General features: G+C 39.9%; 1 protein-coding gene across 3 annotated transcripts in view; it reads left to right on the top strand.

Moving 5' to 3' along the window:
- LOC122811820 (pleckstrin homology domain-containing family A member 3-like) overlaps positions 1 to 6,000 on the top strand; it is a 547,265-nt gene that overhangs the window by 79,196 nt on the left and 462,069 nt on the right. The gene's annotated exons all lie outside the window — the stretch shown is intronic.

The raw sequence follows: 6,000 nt of genomic DNA, 5'->3' as shown, positions 1-6,000 counted from the left end.
TGGAGTTTTCAATTTAAAACTGTTAAGGAACTTGAAAGTAGCGTAGCAGCAAGGAAATGATGGTCTGTAAAGCCTGATGAAGTTCATTCTTCATCACTGCACCTTCATGCTAATGCTTTGTTTTGTCCTCTCTGAAATTTTCTTCCTCTGTGCATTTGCCTACGTTGACCAATTGTATAATTTGTTGCATGAATTCCACAAATGTCATCTTTTTAATTCATTTTGAGAATGTGAAGGTATTTCTTCATATTCTTTGTGTCCCCATGTAGTCCTCACTGAGTAAATGATGTATGACTTTATGCTGCCATTATTGTCCATTACCTGGTTTCCTGAAAATACTTTTCTTACTGTTGGCTGTACTGTTTGACCTTTCCCCTCTCCTTTCTAAGTGGCATCACCAAACCAAATGATATGAGGAAGTATTAGTTCCTGTTTTGTTGCATGTAGAATACTCCAGGGGTTAAACATTTCATCTGTTTTTCCATGTTGTTCTACAAGAAACAGTAATATTTTGAGAGAGAAATTAATTTTAATTTCATATTTTGTTTTATACTGCACTTCAGTCTTGATGAGATATACCTACTTCCACATTCGTTTTTAGATATGCACAGTATAGTAAAATTTGCAGACATAAATACATTCAGCTAAAAATCCAGTTTATAAAAAAATACAAAAGACAATAAAAACATCAATAGACTGCAGCCTAAAAAAATGAGGTAGTGGTGTTGCAAAAGTAATTATGAATGACAGTTGAACCTTTTAGAAAAGAAGAGAAGTTGACAATGCTAAATCATAATATTGACAAAACAGTATTACACTTAATTGCATTAGTAAAGAAAAATAAAATTGAACCTGTAATACGCAAGTCTACATTTTAAAAGTAAATGTAGATAGAACATTGAATGGCATGCGTAGAATATCCTATGAGAAGATAATGTGTAAAATACAAAGTAATTTAAAAAAATGAAAGACTTTAAATTTGGACTGTCTGGCTAAGATGTTTGGAAGTGAATCAAAGTAATTTGTACTCTGCCTTTGATTAAAAGATCGCTGAAACAAGGGTTATTAGTGGAAATGCAAGGAAATTATACCTGGTTCAAAGACTCCTGGGATAAGTTGATCATGTACAAGTGTTTTTTTCAAGGCTTGGGAAGTGATATTTTATCATTCTAAGCTCAGTTGGTGCATTATTCATAAATAAAAATACTTTGTGAAGGGACACCCTTTTGATTTGCATTGACAGATCAAAAATACAAGGCTATAGATCTTAAAGGGAGAAAAAAAAATAACAGACTATCTGAGTGGACTTCCAAGATGGTTGCATTCTGATTTAACAGCTTGATTTCTGCTCTCCCAGTGTTTAAAAAAAAAAAAAAGAGAGAGATAAGGGCCAGAAACTCTGCAAGTTTTAGTAAATTCAGTTACTGGCTAGTAAATACACTGTCTGGATGCTAGCAAAGAAGAAAATTAGAGCTTGAAAGCAAATCAACTAGAAAAGGTGAAGAAAAAACACTGACTGGGAAGACTCCTGCAGCTGTTCAGCAAAAAGCAGTTCAAGCTCCAGCTTTGGTGCAAGACGCACCTTCTAGTAATCTAGGGGAAAAAATAAATAAAATGTGCTCAGAGCTGTTTAAAATAAATTAAACATTGAAGGACTGCATTAACTCCAATAACAAAAGGTTGAAAAAACATGGAAGAAGTCTTAAATGGCTTAAGTTATGCATTCTGAACAAAATTATTACTTTAACAAGTATGGGAACTTGGAATTATGCTATGCTGCTATCCTATCTTAAAATGGTGGTGGGTAAGTTATCTATGTGTGCATTTCTATCTTTACTGTCTAGTATTTCTTCCATTATATGCTTCCTTCACCATCTAGTGAAAACTGTTTTCAAAGCAAGTAATGAAATTTCATCCAGTTACATTGCATTTGTTGATCTGATGACAATAAAGTTTACTTTGACTTGGACTTTGAGATGAACTGATAAAACTGCAAAGGTTAAAATGAAGAAAAGGCTGGCTGAGTATGAGACTGCTGAAGAAGAGATGTTTCAAAAATGATAGAGTTAGAGGCTAGAGTATGCATAGAAAGCCTGATATTTTCTGTTGTGCCAAATAAACTGAAGGAACAGACTGTATTAATGTTATTAAAACTGAAAAATAAGCAACTAGACTGGTATTCCACACACAAGATTTGTTAAATGAAAGGGCACATCCTGTGCATACCCCAAACCTGGCCATGAGAAAGCAGCCAAGACTTCTATTAGTAACAATGCAATTGTACCAACAGAAAATTGATCTCACAAAACTGTAGCAAAAGGGCAAAGTATTAAAAACATGGAGACTGTGAGTGTTTGTGGAAAATAATTATTCACTGTACACCAGGCAGAAGAGAATCAAATTTATCCCAGCAATCCGAGAATGTTGAGAGGCAGGCATGAGATTGAAGCAGCTGTCTTCAGAATATATTTTTCTGGAGGATCAAAGTCATTTTTATGTTGAACAGTCTAAGGATGAAATATAAAACTTTGTCCAACAAAAAATGAAATTTTCTTTTTTAGTTTTAAGTAATGTACATATTATAACATAAAAAGAGAAGTAAGTCTGGACAAAAGCATATGTATATTATTATGCTGTAATCTTGAGTTGTTGGGAGGGTCCAAAAGTGCACAAATTATAATATATGTAGAGTTGATGTATTCTGTCTTACTTTTGTATAGGTGAATGTATGGATGAAGGCCTTTAGCTTAATCTAATAAGCTTTTGTGCAAGCAGGTAAATAGGAGTGCACTGAATGTACTTAAAAGTTTTCCTTTGGCAAAAAAATGTTCATTTCATACCGCAGTATAAGCAGAATATGATTGATTTCAACAATTGGCTAAGTTTCTGGTGTCATTCTAAGGGGATCCAGTATTTGTTTGCCTGGGATGACATGATTGACTGACCTCAATGCTTTGCCAGAGATGGCCTGCATCTGTCACCCCTGGGTTTCCGGATACTGGCCAAGGCTCTTACCACCCCTATAGTGCCTTTTTTAGGCGGTGTTCCAAAGACCAAATTGCCACCGTAACAGCTACAAAGAAATGCAATCTGAGGGTCATGCTGCTCAACGCTAGAAGTCTAAATTTCAAAACGCACTTGCTCAAAACGCTCCTTAAATGGAGAACATCAATATTTGTGCTGTAACAGAGACCTGGTTCAAGGTGGCAGAAAGCACCCCAGCACTACCAGACTATAACTAATTCCACACCTTTTCACCCTAGAACTTGGATTGAAGCTCAAAAGATGGTGGTGTTTTCATATTCATAAAGGATGCGCACACTTCCAGACTGGTAGCCCAACGTAACGCATCAGAGATACTTCAGGTGCAGCTAATATTGGGTAAGCCAGCGATTCAGGTCGTAGGCTGCTATAGGTCCCCAACCATGTCTCAAGGCTCACACTCCACATTCCTAAGCACCCTGGAGAATATTACGGTCCAACCTAACACTCATACTGGGCGACTTCAACTACTCCTCCATTAACTGGGAAAGCTGCTCATGTGCCAATGCACTTACCCAATGTTTCCTGGAATTCATTAATCCCAATGCTCTGGACCAGCTCGTTCTTACCCCCACTAGAGGTAGCAACATCCTTGACCTGGTCATTACTAACATGAACGACCATTGCTCTACAGCAATAGTCAACCCCTCCCTGGTTAGATCCGACCACAAACTAATCACCTTGAAAATTCACCCCCCCCCCCCCCGCAAAGGTAACCACCATGAAAAACTTCTCAAAAGCTAACTTTGGGCTCCTAAAAACAGAGGTGGCTAACTTCACGGCACCCATGCAAGTGGAGAATAGTTGCATGACCGCCGAATCATACACTAGTGCACTGTATGAACACGTACACAAATGCATGGATCTCGCCATACCTAATAGAACCAAGACACTCTCCTCCAAAAAAAGGATGCCAATCTGGTAGTCCCCTGATATAAACCAGCTCTACAACAGAAGGAGGAAACTGATGCAGAATAAGGTGAAATCCCAAGACTGGAAAAAGTCCCTTATCAGCCTCAACAAAAAGTTGAGATCTCTCATCAAATCCTATAATGGTAGCTGTGAAAACAGAATTGCAGCAGATAATAGACAACCACAAGGCCTTCTGTAGTTATGTAAAAAATCTTCATGGCAATACCCAGAGAACATCTGAGCTACTGCACAATGGTACCCCCTATACTGAGCCAACAGATATTACCATTATACTGGATGACAGATTCAGTACCAAATTTACCCCCCCCCCAAAGGACCAATCACAATACCAGTAGATTGCCAGGCACCCAGTATTACTGCTGCACAGGTTAAAACAGCACTGTCCAAGGCCAAGAATACAGCTTCTATGGGACCTGACAATATCCCTGGCTGTGTTCTACATGAACTACAGAGTGAACTGGCACCTTACCTGTTTGTCCTGTTCAATCACAGCTTCACCTCAGGCTTTGTCCCTTCTGAATGGCGCACTGCTACAGCCATCCCTCTCCACAAAGGAGGAGCATCTACAGACCCTGGGAACTATTGCCCCATTAGCCTGATGAGTTTGATATGCAAAGCTATGGAACACATCATCATGGACCTAATAAGCAAGGATATAGGGAATCTCCAAACTCTGGATCCCACACAGTTCAGTTTTGTGAAGGGTAGATCATGCCTGCTCAACCTGGTTGACTTTGAGTCAGTCACTAGAGCTGTGGATGAAGGCAAGGTGGTTCATACAGCCTACCTTGATCTGACCAAGGCTTTTGATACCATTCTCCACTTGGGAATCATAGAAAAACTAAGCTAGGCATCAACCCCTATATCACTAGATGGGTTGCAAACTGGCTCACAGCACCCACAGTGTGAAAGTAGCCGATTCCTAGTCAGACTGCCGACCAGTTAGGAGTGGAGTCTCACAGAGTCCGGTCCTGGGTCCTCTCCTGTTTGGTATCTACTTATCTGAAGTCCAGGCCAACATGAAGGGACTCTGGCTGCAAAGGTCACAGATGATTGCAAGTTGGGAGCTATTAACTCCCTAAATGATGGCATCCTACAGAAAGGCCTCACTGAGACCAATGACTGGTGTCAGAACCATGGCCTTAAGCTCAATGCCAAAACATTTCGTCATCCCCTTTGTGAAAAACCCAGTTCCCATGAATTGCCACATCAGTGGTAGTCTACAGAACACAGAAGACATTTATAAGAGATCTGGAAACAGTGGTTGACAGCAACCACTCTTTTGACCACCACATTGCCACTGTGGTCAGAATGTCCTCTGTGGCACATCTCATTACTAAGGATTTTGAATCCAAGAAGAAAGAGGTCATTGTCTCCCTCTACTCTTCCCTCCTTAGGCCAATCATAGAGTACAATGTGCCATTTGGCATGTACCTCAATAGACACCTGCAACAACTGGAGAGGCCGTAAAAGTACCTCACAAAGAGGATCCTAGGCCTTAAACACTTGTTCTATATGGACAGACTCAAAAAAACTCCAATTATTCTCTGTTTCATATTGCCTACTTAGAGGCAATCTCTGCTTGACTTACAAAACCACGTCTGACCCAGCTCTGTTAGAAATGCTACATCTAAAGAAATCCCAATCCCTCTGCACCACGTGCTCCAGAGACCTCAACCTCATTACCACAATCAACAGAACATGCTGGAGGGACAGGTATATAATCCAGAGAATGCCCATGCTATGGAATAGACTTCCCATACATGTCAAACAGAGCACCTCACTGGCCCTCTTCAAGAGCAATCTTGAGTGGATGGGAAATAGAAAATTCACCCCGAGGATCACTGCAGTGGCTCTACTCGACAGAGCCACTGGGAACTAAGGTTGGGTGGCACGATGCCAGTGTAATCGTATGGGCTAGGCTTGTAAAGGATCCAGGTCCATTAGCCTAGTACACACCTATGAACAGTGTAAGTTGAGAGATTTGCAGAGCTGTACATTTGTTACTTGTGTTTCCATAGAGAC

This window comes from Protopterus annectens, chromosome 9.part0, assembly GCF_019279795.1.
Source record: "Protopterus annectens isolate FY-2018-M chromosome 9.part0, PAN1.0, whole genome shotgun sequence".
Lineage (NCBI taxonomy): Eukaryota > Metazoa > Chordata > Ceratodontiformes > Protopteridae > Protopterus > Protopterus annectens.
This window is presented reverse-complemented; position numbering and strand designations above follow the sequence as displayed.